A 17073-nucleotide genomic window follows, 5' to 3' on the forward strand; every position below is an offset into this window, starting at 1 on the left:
CAGTGGACTGAACACTGTGCTTTGAGCACCAGTCCACGTGCACACACTGTAGCCCTCAGCGCGTGCGTGCACACACACACACACACACACACACACACACACACACACACACACACACACACACACACACACACACACACACACACACAGTGGGCCATCATCACGGTCATTCCCCTTTCCTTAATGTTGATGACAGTGTATCCATTTGTGGTGGAGACAGAGCTCCGTGTAGCCGTGGCGATATGGATTCTCTTATGGAGGACACACTCCATCGGCCAGCCAGCTTGCTTCCAGTCACGTAGGTTTGTTTTATGTGGGGAAACCATATCAAAGTAAAACACTACTGAGTGGGAGCTAAATCAAACATGCGGCACGGGGAGGGAGAGGGGGAGAGAGCGAGAGAAGAGAGAAAAAGGAGGAAAAAAAAAAACATCAAGTTTCCCATTTCAGAGTCGTTTTCTCCTGAATGTTATTCTAACGCTCTTAATAACCGGCGCTTTTTTATGATGTAATAGGGCGCTGGAGACATCCCGCATGCCTGGCTCCCCCGAGGCGAAAGATACGGAGGTGGACGGCCTTGCTAGCGAGCCATCAAGGAAGGCTTGCGTTTGGCCCGAACTCCGCCGCACTGCATTACTCTCCGCCTGCACTTGATAAAAGGTCATGTTCAAATAAGCGTTGCGTTTGTTCCACACACATATGGGCAGAGAAGAAATGAGAGGTAAAACTCACAGTCATGTCCAGTGTAGGGCAGGCAGCGACCGGCCCGGGGCCCTTGTAATGCAACGTATCTGACACTACACCGCAGGGCCCTGCAAAGCAATGAGAACAGGAAGATTGTTTCCTTTTGAACTCAAACCGGTATCTATAAAAGGTAGACTCTGATGTTCTGTAGGCCCGCCTACTGCCTGTGGAGATCTAAAAGGGGCTATGGAAAAACTCGCTTTCTATTCGCTTGGGTGAAAATCCTATACGTATTTCCTGTTGCTGTGTATTTATGAATCGTGTCGCTCCAAAAACAATCGCGTCATGTCCGGTGTATACGTATAAATCAGACGATCAAAAACTATATGGATAGTTTACAGGATGTATAGCCGATGATCTAGCAGGGGGGGGGGGGGGTGACGGCTGAGATAGCAATTTAGCAAACGTTGTCTGAAAGCAATCAAACGATGTCTGGCCCAATTGTCCACTCTCCGTGTGGATAGGAGGCCAGGGTGAGGTTATGCTGGGCTAGGGGGTTGGGGGGGAATTAAAAAACGTCAGTGCACTGTGCCTACACATGTTGCGACGGAAGGTCGCAACATGTGTAGCCACAGTGCAAGGAATAAATGCATTTGCCATGTATCCGAAGGAAGTCTGATCCAATCACTTTTAGATTTCTCCAGTTTAATCCTGAGTTTAAGTTTTGTTGTGTTCAAGATCTGATTTTAGGCATGTTTAAGCCTCCAGGAAAATCTGTGTTGAGGTTCTTAATCCACTGTTTTTCATTAAAACGTCTTTGTCCTACTGTCCAGTTGGGATTGTGTTGAAGTCCAGCGCATTTTAGAGCTTCAATGCCGTGAGCCATGAAATGTTGCACAAATCTTGAGGTTGTCTTTTTTGCATTGTTAATATTGTATCTGTGTTGTCCCAGCCTTGTACCTATTATTTTACCCGTTTCTCCGACATATTGTAAACCACATTTTTCACATGTGATTAAATAAATGCAGTTGCTGGTTCTGGCTGTTATTTGTTGTTTTGATGGTTATGCTGGGCTAGGGGGTTGGGGGGGGGGGAGCAGTTCTATAATCATACGTCGGACGGCTGTAATTGCCTGCTACAATCTATTCCTCGACTGCCCGGCCGAGACCCCTTTCAGCTGCACTAGACAGGGCAGCCCGGTTCATTTCAATACGCTGCGTAGCGTCAAGTGAAATTGGCAGCGTAAATAGGAAGTGCTGTTTGTTTCCAATACTAACGCCCTTGCTCTTCCATTTCTCTTTTTTCCTCTCTCAAAAGCACACACAGACGCACGCACACACACACACACACTCACACACACACACACACACGCACGCACGCACACTGCATATGCACACGCCTCCTCCCGTCATCTTTTCCAGCTGAAGACAGGCAGGGAGGTAGACAACTGGAGAGGAGTGCCATTTATCTCAGAATCCAAGAATCCACAGCGAACATTGGGAAATTACAGCCAGCGGGGGCAGTTCTGCCGCACGGCAAGCCGCAAAACAATGCAGGGGCCCTCGTCCAAATTAAAGCACAATAAATCACAATGTGTTTAAGTGCGCCACGCCATGCGGCGGTCTCGGCTCAATCTGGAGAAACGGGGGGTCAATCGGGGAAATGGCACAGTGTGAGGACATTTTAGAGATGAGGGGAGACGACTAATGACACATTCACACACATCCCTCAGAAGTGAAGGAAGGGGAGAGGAAGCAAGCTTTAAATGCCCTTTTCCCTAATGGACGATGGGGTTTATTCCATATGCACCAACCTGCACGCGCCAGCCTCCCTCCACTCCATCAGCATACAGTTAAACTGTATACTTTCAGACCAGCGAGCAGAGTTCACGGCTGTAGCACGCTTGTGGGCCGATTGTAATAAACCACCACCAAAAGAAAAAGTGACAGAAAGTGTCACTTATCCAAACTCCCCGTCACATGTATAGCATGAGCAACTAAAGAAGGGATTCCAAAATGATTTGTGCGTATTTGTTGCACATCAAGTTGATCATACTGTAGCTATACCTCACGTTTGATGACATTTCAGCATAGCCATGTATATTTCTCGTTTTTCGTTTTCGTCAGAGTATTTTACCGTTTACACGCGGTGTGAAAACATTTCCGGACACATACGCTGCCGCTGAATGACATTTCCAGAGGGTCTGATGAAAGAGGCTCTAATGATTTCAGCTTAATGGTGTGTTTTCTTCAAAGGTCAATCCCGACTGTATCAGCGACGTGTATCAGAAGTGGCTAGTGTAGGAGCAAACATTAGAATAGCGAAAACACAGCGACTCATCAACTCCAACACAACATCGAATCATGCGTAAAGGAGGACTGTTGAAAGTGTATTTTGTAACAGCGCTGGTCAAAGCTATTCCACGTGAAGGGCTATTATCTATGAAGTCCTCCCAGCTTCTCTCTTATCCTCGCGGGAAATAATTGGACCCCGGTATAGTGTCGGATGCCGTGGACTTTGGCAGTGAAACACAACATTTTGACAGAGAGGACGGAAACATATTTAATATCGTTTTTCGAGGGCACTGTGCCACCATTGTGAGGGCCCTCATGGATTTTCAATCAGCGGTAACAGCAGTGTGTTTGGTGACTACCTCTCCGGAGAGCGAATCTCCACAATGATATTTGAACTTTGGGTTCAAAAGGCCCCCCAAGTCATTCAGACCTCCGCCCTTTATTTTCCCTTTGTGTCTGAATGTGACCATTTCAGGGCAGAATGAGCAGTCCTCGGCAGGTTAGGGTCTAACTACCAGCTGTAAAAATGACTTCTCATTACTTAAAAGATGCTTGGAATAGTCCCTCAAATTACAAGAGGTCCGACAATCGGTTGGCCCCGAATCTTCTGTATCCACTGAAAGACACAGGTGAACAATTTTGAACCCTCGTTTGTCCGTGAAAGTGTTTTTACTCTGAGGAGGAAGCAGACCATTTTGCGTTCTGAATTGGAGGGAACAACTGCAGCAAGTGATGGGTTTTTCAAATGCCAGACTGCAAAACAGTGGAAAGGTGGGCACGTAGAACTTTTGCCAGCATCAAAATAGTCAATATATTATAAAGTACTAAAAAAAAATACAATACTTTATTTAGTTAGTTATATCTGGTTTTCTGTTATCTTTCACCTTGTCATTTAGTCCTCATTGATTGACTATGTAAAATGGAATTGTATTATACGATTATTGTATACATAATAAAGCCAAATGGATAATCTCAAAAAAGCCAAAGGCTTGTTTCCATTGTTATGTGGTCCACAATTAAGCTGATATAAAAACAAAATGACATATTCTATCACCATGTATCAATTTCATCAATATCATTTCATCTAGATTACAAGACAGAGTAGCATTTGTCTTGAAAATACAAGTTATTGTTTTAAGGCTATGTTACACCTGGTCATGCAATATATTACAAATAAAAAAGACATAGAAATTGCAATGTTGAGCAACACGATGTCAACATTGCAGACGGCTTAATGGAAGAAAATAACAGTTATACCGACAGCAGTCTAAACAAAGTATTATGACATTGGGCAGAATCTCAGACCTACAATTCAAGCTGCATGTTGCATATACAGTAGTATAGAAATATCATAATAACGATTGTTTCCTCCACAGTTTGCAACCCGAATAGCAACAGTAAGCAGCACAAACTAACCAACTCTTTGTTCAATAAATACAAATTGCACATGACGTGGGGCCTTACATCCGTAGCTCCACAGATAAAAGGCCACACCAAGGCCCTGCATCTCAGTGTAAGCTATAATCAGTATTGAGAAAGCAATTGCGTCCACAGATCTTAGTCCATTATGGAGACTTTAAACAAACGTGTGATTCAATACATGGTCAAATACAAAGACTACAGAGACTATGCATTGGAACTACATGGGGTACAATCAGTGTATAATGGTGTTATGGTGTTGAAAAGCATTTGCCATTTGTTCCTTGAATTGTGATGCAACTAATAGATACGCAAAATATTACAATAATTAGTTGGACGACATGACTGAAAACATAATAAACAAAGATCCATGGATGTATGGTAGGCCAACATTATTCTGCACAAATTATGGGAGAAATATAGGAAATAGATATAGCCATAAGAAGTAAGCTGTAACATTGGAGACTTGAGAGAATGACATTGCTTAAAATTACTTAACTTTCTTTCCCTCTACACCAAACCGTTAAGGTACTCTAGGGTTCATGTGAACTGATTAAACAACATTATTTGCATCCAGGGTTAATTAACCACTATATCAGCATTTAAATTATTTCCCCCAAACTCAATATTTTTTGTACAGTAATTATCTTCTTTTGTAGGTGTATGTGCTTGGGTATACATGTAGGTCCAAAATGGGGAAACATTAGGGATTTATTTTGGTTCAGTAAATCCAAATATCTTTATCTGACAAAATGAATATGCAGGATGAGGTGAAATGACAGCATTAAGAGAATTGTAATCAGAGGTTTTCCAATCTGTTATCTGAATCTGCAATGATTCCAACAAATCAAATATCAATCAGTTCCATTTACAGTTCCATAAGGAAAGATAACACAAATGGTCAACTTTTCCTGGTGGCCAACAAAAGCAAACATCTGCATTCTCAGATGCATTCGTGAGGGCAACAGACCTCGCGCTGTCATTTGGCCACGCATAAATCAGCCTGTAACTGTTAAATCAATGCTATTTATTGTAAAACAATGGGCGCCGTCGAGACCGTTGCCAAGTGCATTCCACCGCAAGAGCACGTCGCATTCATTGGATAACAACAACACTGATTTGCCATGATTCTCTGGGTCACGGTCGCGGTGGCCTCTGCTTGGACACGCATGAGATGCTTTTTCGACAAAATGCAGATGTGGCAAATAATTGGAAAAAGAAAAGAGTATTATTGGGGGCTGTTGTGTTACAGATACGAGCAGTTGTCTTCTGCATGGTGACACTTCTGAGCTGCTACAGCAAACAGCCTGCTGGATGTTTGGTGTGTGTGTGTGTGTGTGTGTGTGTGTGTGTGTGTGTGTGTGTTTGAAGAGAGAGATGAAAAGAGGAGAGAAGGAGAGAGGGGTCGAGTCTGAGAGAACACACTGGGTCATTAGATCCACGGCACTTTTCTTTTTAATTTCTACGCACGCACACACACACATGCACGCGTGCGCACACCGTACACCAATGTATTTAATACATCAGATAATTATTATAAGAGCATTACACTGCGGTGACAACACATCTACTGTGATATTATGACTGATATCTCAATTATTGACGGCGGCCTATAATACAATGATGAACCACAAAAAAAAGACACATTGAAATCATTAGTCAGAGGATCCCTAACCATATGCATTTTTTCTTTTCTTTTTTTTATGTCTTCAATTTAACATTTAGGGGACAAGGAATTGCAAGGTTGAGAAAACAGCCACTGCACTATACGTATACAGTATACGTATGGCTCTCTACTGTAAGATCACAGCGCCATCTAGTGTTATGTGTAAGGAACTCTGCCAGTCAAAACCAAGCTATAGTGTGGCCATGAGGGGTAACAATCTTATTTTGGTAATTTGGCCAGTTTTGGACTAATCTAACAGCAAAAAGGTAGTTTACCTCCGATTATAGTTTAAGCCAGATTATGTAATTTTAAAGTGTGACCTAACATTAGGCGATGCATAATTACATAGATTGTACATAGATTTCAGTATACTTTGTCTCATTTTAACATTTAAACATTCTGAACGAAATGATGAACTGCTTCATGCTATTTTTCACAAATTGCATTACATTTTGTAAAAGCTTAGTATAGGCATAGCGGGTAACTTCATGGCTGACAATATGAGAACACAATAGAAGTGTATCCTCTGTATGTGATATTGTACTGTGCTAGGGTGAGGCACTAGTGGAGAAGAGATCCGGTAGAACGAATAGACAAGTAATTTTATGTTTGGCTGCGCTCAGGTGTTGCGCTCTGAAAATAGCCGATCTGCAAGCTCAAAATGCTTTGAAGATCGGCTATTTTCAGCATGCAACCAATTGTAAAATGAGCCATTAACAACACCATCAAGGCCTGCAAAAATACATTTTAGTCAAAGAAAATCTACAAACTCACAACATGTTGCACTGCCAGCGACGCATTGCGAGCTCATAGATCAGCTATTTTCAGCATGCAACCAATTGCAAAATCAGTCAATACAACACCATCATGGTGTATTATCATATGATATGACAAAACTAGACTAACCCTAAAACACTTAACCAGACAGTGGCCTTGTGGTTGGAGTGTCCACTCTGAAACTGGGAGGTCGGGGGTTGGATCCCCGGCCGGGTCATACCAAAGACTGTAAAAATGGGACCCAATGCCTCCCTGCTTGGCACTCGGCATCAAGGGTTGGATTGGGGGTCAAATCAACTAATGATTCCCGAGCGCGGCGCACGCTGCGGCTCACCGCTCCAAGAGATGGGTCAAATGCGGAGAACAAATTTATTTTAGTGTGTGACTAACCATACGACTTTGACCTCGACATTTCACATGACTAAAACTCAATTAAATTCTATTCAAAAGACTATATGACAAATTAAATCAAAATGTACTGTCAAAATCAACACACAGTACCACCACAGTAATACAATGGTAACAGGTGAACAGGATTAGAAAACCTTACACGAGCAACCAAACAATAATGCACACTTTTACAGGTAATGACACGAAAAGTGAAGTCTTAAAACAGACACGGATACTATAAATGTACGAATAAAAAGAAAACGTGAATCAGTGAAAAGTCAAATTAGATTAGCACTAAAGCACCGGTCAAAACGGCGTGTAAAATGTAAAAAGCGCATCTCCATAAAGTCATTAAGATAAGCCGAGGCTCTGAAAGTGACTTTTAAAAAGTGACTGGGTGTGATGATGTGCGCGGCATGGTCGTACACCGGCAGCCTGGGGAGTCTAATGGAAATGACCCGGTCACCTTTTGTTTTCTGCCCGGGCTTATAGAGAGCAACCACCACCGCGGCCCGACCAGGGGAACAGATTATACCGCCACACGCTGCCTATCAGAGGAGCAGCAAAGGAATACAGACCCCTGCCTATAGCACCCCCCCCCCCACCCCACCCCATCCCCACACACACCCATCCACCTCCTCCCCCCCCCCCCCCCCCCCCCCTCCCCTGCTGTATCCCAGCCCGGGCTTGCCTCCGCTGCTGCTGCCTGCCACCACCACCACCACCACCACCTCCGCCGCTCTGCACCGAGAGGGAATTTACATTTTAATAGGCAGAGCTGCTCACCGTCTCAGAATGAGGGTATGTGCTCAGGCGAACAGCAGGAAACGCACCCAGCTGCACAAGTTTCCAATGAACCCTCCGAGACAATTCCTAGGCCAGGGAAAAATGATATTTTTAGCCGCCGGGTTCTCTCTCTCTCTCTCTCTCTCTCTCTCTCTCTCTCTCTCTCTCTCTCTCTCTCTCTCTCTCTCTCTCTCTCTCTCTCTCTCTCTCTCTCTCTCTCTCTCTCTCTCTCTCTCTCTCTCTCTCTCTCTCTCCCTCCCTCCCGTCTGCGGTGTATGGCGGCACGTACATAAACACAGTACACGACGCACACACGCAAGTATATACCGTGTGTGTGCGCGCGTGTGTGTGTGTGTGTGTGTGTGTGTGTATATATATATATACTGTATTCACGCACACGCGCACACACACACACACACACACACACACACACACACACTGTATACAATATGCACATTTACACACCTGGAAATGAGATTTGATGCAGTTGCCATGTTCGATTTTTTTTTGGGGGGGGGGGCGGTAAGGTGTGATTGCAGCTATAGGGCTTTGTTTGACCTGCACCGAGCCGTCCGGGAGGCTGTGATAGGCGAGGACGAGAGGACAGGGAGGACGGGAGGACAGGGAGGACAGGGAGGACGGGAGGACAGGAGGACAGGGAGGACAGGGAGGACGGGAGGACAGGGAGGACAGGGAGGACGGGAGGACAGGGAGGACGGGGAGGACAGGGAGGACGGGAGGACAGGGAGGACGGGAGGACAGGGAGGACAGGGAGGACAGGGAGGACGGGAGGACAGGGAGGACAGGGAGGACAGGGAGGACGGGAGGACAGGGAGGACGGGGAGGGCCAGATGACTGCAGCAGTGGCTGCAGAAAGCGGAGCGAGAGAGCAGCAGCAGCAGCAGCAGCTTTGGCTGCAGGCCTGTGTGATCACACAGCATGACGGTTCCATCACAGCTGTCATTAGGCACCAAACAAAGGCACATCCACTGGAGCAGGAGGGGGGGGGGGGGTTGTGTGTGTGTGTACGAGAGAGAGAGAGAGAGAGAGAGAGAGAGAGAGAGAGAGAGAGATAGAGAGAGAGAGAGAGAGAGCTAGGGAGGCGGGGTGGGGTGTGTGTGTGTGTGTGTGTGTGTGTGTGGGGGGGGGGGTTCTCCTCTCCGCCGCGCTGTCAGAAGGCCTCTTGATGAAGTGTCAGCCGTGAGCGCGGAGAGCGAGGTCACTACGAGTGCAGCGGTGGAGGACAACTATAGACTATATACGGTGGGAGGAGGGAGTCAGCAAAGACAGCGACTTTCCTGGAGCTTCTCCAAAAGCCTCTTTGCAACAAAAAAGGAAAAGGTTCCGTCTGTGCCTGGATTCGTCGCAAACCGACAAGCAAGAGTGAGGAAACTCCGACGGAGACCTGGTCATTTGGAGGTTCAAAGAGTTGTTGTGAGAGGCTTTATGCAATAACTCTTTGATAATGTCCAATAAGCATCGGCGGTACAAAATATAGTGTGCGCTCACATTAGATTAAACCAATAGTTCAAATGAAACGTAACATTAAGAGGCTTTACATTAAAGCCACAAACTATGAAAACGCAGCATACTTCCTATCATATCATAAACATATATAGCAAATCTAGATTTGGTTAGCCGTCTGTGAATTTAGGCTTTGATCTGTGGCTGAGTGGTCTATTGGTGGAATACGGTATACACACACACAGTAGTATAGAGTAAGATCTCTGTTGCTTCTGTGCTCAGTGACGGAGGAAGTAGACCTAGTGATCACTACACTCATACCGTGCGATGAAAAAGGTCTCAATTGTCCCACTTTTCACATGTAAATGAATGCAGAACAAAGCAGTCTGGCAATATTTCTTTAAATGAACACTGTCTGTACATAAGATGGTGAAAATAGTGCTAAATTAATTTACTAATGAAAATATACAACCTCCCAACATGTCACATTAACCCATTTTGGGGCGGGAACCCCTTTTGGTGTTAGCACTACAGTACTATATGTTATGCTTTAGCTTTTGAAAAATAGCAGATCTACAAGCTCATAGCGCGCCACCGAGTGGCGCGCTAAGAGCTTGTAGGTCTGCTATTTTTGACACATATGACGTAAAGCGAGTGCTATTTCACTACAGAAGCCTTTCAACAAGTGTTGCTCTGTATTGTTACCTGAAAACACCATTCGTTTTTGAGGTGTCAGTCTAGAGACCATGATCCAAATGGTTAGTACAGCGCAGCCGCCCCAACACACACACACACACACACACACACACACACACACACACACACGCACACACACCATTTTCTCCCTTTCCCTCCATTTTTGCGTTTCACAGCGCGCTGTCACCCTGGAGTGTGTGAGATGGCACAATGCGTCACAGCTCCGGGCATGCAATCAAGACCAAGGGCCCCTCCCTGGTCTAATTAATAACTATTGAACACGCTAACAACAATCAACACTAATTAAAATGTGTGCTTGTTGACAAGGGTACAAGCCTTATCAAAAGACGTGTGTGTGTGTGTGTGTGTGTGTGTGGGGGGGGGGGCGGGGGGGTGACAAGGGCCTCTGTTTTCCATAATAAGTTAACGAAGTGCCCCAGGCCATAGTTTTAATTCAAAAGCCAAAGCAGGCACAGTCTCTGACACTGACTGTTGGCAGGAGATCAGGACAACTCTGCACAGCTGCCCTAAGAACAGGGTCTGGATGAGGTGTGTGCGTGTGCGTGTGTGTGTGTGTGTGTGTGTGTGTGTGTGTGTGTGTGTGTGTGTCATGAAGAAATGATCTGTTTGAATACAGACAACCCACGACCCCGAGTCGTACAGCTGACTGTCCCCCCCAAACAAAAGGACATTTTCATGTCCATAACAACATCTACTCCACACACTCACTCCCACGCCCACCCCCACCCATCTCCACCCCCACACACGCACACACACACACATGCGCACACACGCACACAGTCCAATGTCCAAATGGTCTACTCACAAGCTCTTGCTAATATGTTTCAATATGTTCATAAAAGTCACACGCAGACTTAAGAACTTTCAAACGTTCATGTCAATTGTCATTTAAAATGACTAATATTTTAATTGCAAAATAAATCTGACCTGCAAGCTCACAACGTGTTGCATCGCAACGCATTGTGAGTATCAGTACTTGTACTTGTGCGTTGTATTCAGCAATTTTAAGAAGAAAAAAGAGAAAGAGGGGTTTAACTACTTTTCCATTCCATAACGCTACACTTGGTCTATCGATAAATGTGTGTAATCTCTGTGTTCATGTCAAGGTACGAGTTTGTTCAAATATTGTATTTGAACACATATGGACAAACTCGTCCATGTAAACATGTATTTGCCAGCGAATCACTGACTACTTATTTATATTCATAATTTAAAAAATCCATTCAAAAACTGAGATTATATTTTTGCTAAATAGTTGAATTCATTGCATCGTATCGTATCGCCATGAATGATCCAATATGGTGATGCACATCGTATCGCTGTTAAAATGTATCGTTATATCCCTACTATATTGGCTACTTTTGTTATATGACGTGAATATGAAGTATAAAATAACAGCAATGAGACGAACAATCGCGGCTGCTGTGTGCCTACATCTCACTCTTACACACTTAATTCTCCTCAAGGGCCATATTTTGACTACGGTACCAGGCTGGGGGCCGAGTCGGCACGAGCGAGGTCGAGGTCTTGCCCTGAAATTATAATGTTCAGGGCAAGACCCCATTTGAAAAGGACCCAAAGTTTGACATGCAGAGGCTACCGACCCCAATTTAATGCCATTTATGTCTTCCGTGGGCCACAAGGGGGCGCTCCGCGGCTAATTGGGGAACCCTGCAGTAGAGCCTCATATACTTACTATACTAAAACAAGCCACTTGGCCTGTACTATCAATTAAAAATGTAGGCATATAGCAGACACTCTTAATCCAGAGCGATTTACAGTAAGCAAGAACAACACAAGGTAACAAATCAAATGCATCATCATCTTCATCATCATAATTCTTCGACCACGGTCGAGATCATGGATTTCACAATGCCACGCCAGACTTTCCGGTCCTTCATCGCCAACCCCCAGTTCCTGCATACTGATGCATGTGTCCCTGACATCAGGGAACGACAGTTTCCTACATCTGGCCTGCTTTGAGGCAGGATTCCAGATAAAGAGAAGAGGGGAAGATATAACCTCATTGTCAGCTCTGTAGCAGTGGACGGCAAACTAGTGAAGAAACACGGGGACCCTGACGAAGACCTTTTGGTCGAAACGCGTAGGTCCTGTTATTTATTTGCCTTGCTCATCGTCAAATAAACTATTACATTTTTCACCAAAGACGGAGTGCCTTGGGTTATTTTCTTTTAAAGTCTGCAATTTACACTTTGACAAGCAGTACAACTTGGAGGAAGGATACCTTTTGTCTATATGGTTTTACCTGTATCACCAAAGAGCACCCATCTAAGAGCCACTAACAGATCCCTGCAGCGCTACCATTCCTCTATTTCTAAACACGTGGAAGGTTGCCGTATATTAGATTAGTCGATGGGTGGCTCGGCTCTTCCAAGAGAGATTCTGTGCTCTCATTAGAAGGCGGGTACGAGTGCCATCCAACCGTTTCTTTCTCTAATTTCTTTGAAAGTGTCCATGTCTCGGAGCCATAGAGTAGAATCGGCTCGACGGTCGTCCTAAATAGTTTTGCTCTTTTTAAAATGCATAGAAATATAGTCAAGATTCAAGATTGCTTTATTTTGTCATTTGTTTCCAACTTTAGCAGCAGAAAAAAACCGAAATTACGTGTCTCCTAGTTAAAAAAGACAGCACAGGCTCATACAATAATAAATTATCAGTGCAAGACAATACTAAGTATAAATAAGTCCTAAAAACTACAGGGATCCATAAAAAAGATTAAAACCATTTAAAAAACTGAAGATAGATCATAGTTCATGTCCTATCTGCCAGGGAGGCTAGAGTTCAGGAGCCTGATTGCCTGGGGAAAGAAGCTGCTCCACAAGGACACAAGGTCACCTAGGACACAAGGTCACCTAGGATCATAAGTGAACCGAGAACCTATACTATATCCGTCTAACTCTAACAGTATAGAATGTCCGTGCATTGAAACTATAAACACTATAGAATGCTATAGAATTCCAGATCGATAAAGGCCTGCAAGGTCGTCGAGGCTAGGGCAAGTGCTATGTCAAGTGTACTGTCATTACAACGATCAAAAGAAGCAATGCCATGAAGTGGCACGTATGAGTGTGTGTGTGTGTGTGTGGGGGGGGGGGGGGATGAGTAAAGAAAACAGAGGTCTCTAAATTGTCATGTGGTGGTCAATAGGGAGGCTGCAGAGCCAGCACAGTGAATGCATGTGTGTGTGTGTGTGTGTGTGTGTGTAATTGCCTGCCTTGAGAGACATGTTTCTGAGAGCTCAAAGAAGTCACGCCACTAATATTACATCTTGTGCTTGGACCGACAGAATCAAACCCCCTGGAGTTTACAAGTCAGTGACTTGACCTCGACATGTTTTTTGCCGTACTTCAAAGACCCAAAGCCTAAACCAAATGATTCAGCAGTTTGACATGGAAAGAGTTTTGGTCCAAAGAGCCCGGGGGAATCCAGAAGGGGGGTTGTTGTACTGCACGTGCAGTTGAGTTACCAAAGTAATGGACTCTTTTTTTATGTGAGCTTTGCAATTATAGTAGTAGTTTAGTAGATGTATAGATGCCAACATGTAGATGTGCATTCACAAACACTGACATATTTTGCACCTATGAACGACCCACCTAGGCTCTAGGCCTATCATAAATAATCGCAAAACCATGGTAATATCCATAGAAAAGCCATGCAGATCTCAAAACCTAGTGAAATTGTACCAACACAAATCCACATACAGTACCAAAATGAGCTCCCATGAAAATTATGTTTTTTAACATGCAACAAATGTGAGGTCCTGGGGAGGTCCTCGAGGCACGTCTCACTGGGAGGAGACCTCGGGGCAGACCAAGGCGCAGATGGAGGTACCGCCTCGGGATCCCCCATGAAGTTACTAATGTTGAGTGTTGTAATACAGCATGCTGTGTAATGATACTTGGTACTTGTACGTGAATATGCAATGTACTTATATGTATGATGCACTGCCTGGACTGTAACATACTCTAGGGCTGTGTTAGGGGCACGCTGAAGGCCGTGTGCTGCAGGCAGTGATTGTGATGTCTAGTCAGTGACGTCAGTAGGACATGAAGTATCCAAGCTATATATGATCCTGTAAGTGTAATAAACCTGGTGAATGAATTAATGTGACCAAGTCTCCGTGTCATGTTAATCTCGTTCTCCCGGAGCAGGCCTGCCCGTATGCCCGTCTGTCCGAACCATGGAAATGTCAAGGGTCGTCACACACCAGAACCAGACGAGGGTCCGAGTACTTAGATAAGAATCATAACATTGAGTATCTATTATTTTGACACAGGGAAAACATACTACCATAATTATGCAAAGTATTTTAAAATTGCAACTTGTCTAAGGAAGGACTAAGGACTGAGCCTCTGCCAAAAAGTTCCACAGAGGCTGAAATCTGTGACAAAAACACAATACTTTTTAACTGGGTTTGACCGCTCTCAACAGTCAACAGATGTTTGCCAGTCAATATGGAAGCTAGTTAAAAGATTATGTACACCATACACAGAATGCCCTTGTGTCCTAGTGAACCCCTTTAGACTGGCCTAACCTACTAAATCCATGACCCGCCAACAGTTCACCCTGCTACCATTCCCAGACTGAGAAGTGCCTTAATAGTGAGTGACAGCAGCCAACAGGGCAGAAGCCGTTCGTATCGACATCAGCCGCTTGTTTCCCATGAACCTCCCACAGCCAATTGAGTTTGCCAGTGACCCTAAACAATGACTGGGATAGGAATCTGTGCACAACCCCTCTGACCCCCTCAACACACACACACACACACACTGCCCATCCTAATCAATAGGCAGCTAATCAATAGCCAGTGACCAATATTGATGACTCTGCTTTGTCTGCTGCCCGCTCCCAGTCAATGATGCACGCACGCACGCAGACACGCGCACACACACACTTGTTGAGTGTTCCCACATAGACAGATGTACAGTATTGAATGTGAGTCTAGTCACGCAAACGCAGCACCGGTTCTCACTGTGTCCACTTACAGCCCCTGACTTGCTTGCACGCACGCACCATGCACGCCCAGTCGCCCACACACACACACACACACACACACACACAAACAAACAAACAAACAAACAAACAAACAAACACACAAACACACAAACACACACACACACACACACACACACACACACACACACACACACACACACACACACACACACACACACACACACACACGTATTACTTTTTATTAATCCTACACGTTTAATACTTACTTTATTATTAATGTATTTTTAGAAGTGAAGTTATCTCAAACAGAAACATTACAATTGTGTGTAGTACAGTTAAAACATCTGATAGTCTATGTTTCTAGAAGATGGTCTGGGACCATCCAAAATCTGGATTGGCTTCGAACATGTTTATGTATATGTATATTTTTATTCAACTTTCAGCATGATCACAGGTTTTAAGAGACAGCGGTGCCATTAAAAACACTGAACTATTTTGCAGATCACAAATATAAAACTTCAAATCTAAAATGCAATAGCCTAAAATAATCTGGCATTTAGTTTTGCTCTATTTCAAACAGATCTAGTCAGGCCCATGCACTTCATCCATTGAGGCTGAAGGCCTGCAGAATGAAAACACAGACCCAGGACATGAGGAGGAGCAGCAGCTGGGTCTGTGGAGGCTCATATATATATACTAGAATTTCGCGGCCGCTTTGCGGCCGCTCATCCCAGAGTTACGTTGCCGCGCACTATGGGAAGAAGGAAATTGCGGGAGTTGACTCCACATGTAGTAACGGATGGGTTATTAGTTATTATGTGTCCTTATTAGTGTAGTGTAGTGTAGTCAACACGTTATGGCTCATACACACTGCCCGGTATTTGCTCCGATTATGCTGTCGGGGAGCATTTTTGGCGCTGGCCGACAAAAACGCTGATCTGACGTTAAGCGGTGCCCAAAAGGTAGATCAGGATCTACCAGTATAGATCACAAAGGCTTTGCAGTTAGACCACATGACATGGCCCTAAAAAAATATATAATTTTTATATAAAAAACGATTTTTGCATCTGCCGCTTGAGATGAGCTGAGATGACTTGATTGATTGACATCAAAAAGGGCCTGTCAGCTCAAACACACAATGCAATACTTGTTGTTGCGTACAATCATCAGTAGCAAAGTCAAATACCAAAAATAAAAACCCCACCATTTCCATTTCCCCCCTCTATTTACATTGTGTGTGTGTGTGTGTGTGTGTGTGTGTGTGTGTGTGTGTGTGTGTGTGTGTGTGTGTGTGTGTGTGTGTGTTTCGATGTGCAGGGCGTTGCTGAAAATGAGCACCTGTGCTCAGCTACTTCCCTGGGTAAATAAAGAATAAAAAAAATGAAAGGTACCTTTCAAAACCTATAGAAGTCAGCCTGGTACAGACGAACGGGACACCACTGTATGTAGCCTATGAAAGGCTCCTCAATTACATTTTGTAACTATTTTCAGCAATGGGATGATAGTTTTATTTGGTGGGTGTATATGGGCTGGTCGTTTTGAAAGTAGCTAAAAAAAGTGTGGGCAGCCCTGGTATAGATGATTATATATATATATATATATATATATATATATATATATATATATATATATATATATATATATATATATATATATATATATATATATATATATATATATATATTCATTAATCCCTGTAGGCTACCCACATATTGGTAGACATGCGTAAGCTAAGAAAGTAACAGTGGAATATCTATATTATGAGACTATACATATAAACTATATATATATATATATATATATATATATATATATATATATATATATATATATATATATACTACTATGCTATACATAATTATGTACTATGGCGTGCTATGACTATATACAATGCAATTA

Source organism: Protomyctophum parallelum (genome assembly GCF_964188405.1).
Source record: "Protomyctophum parallelum genome assembly, chromosome: 9".
Lineage (NCBI taxonomy): Eukaryota > Metazoa > Chordata > Actinopteri > Myctophiformes > Myctophidae > Protomyctophum > Protomyctophum parallelum.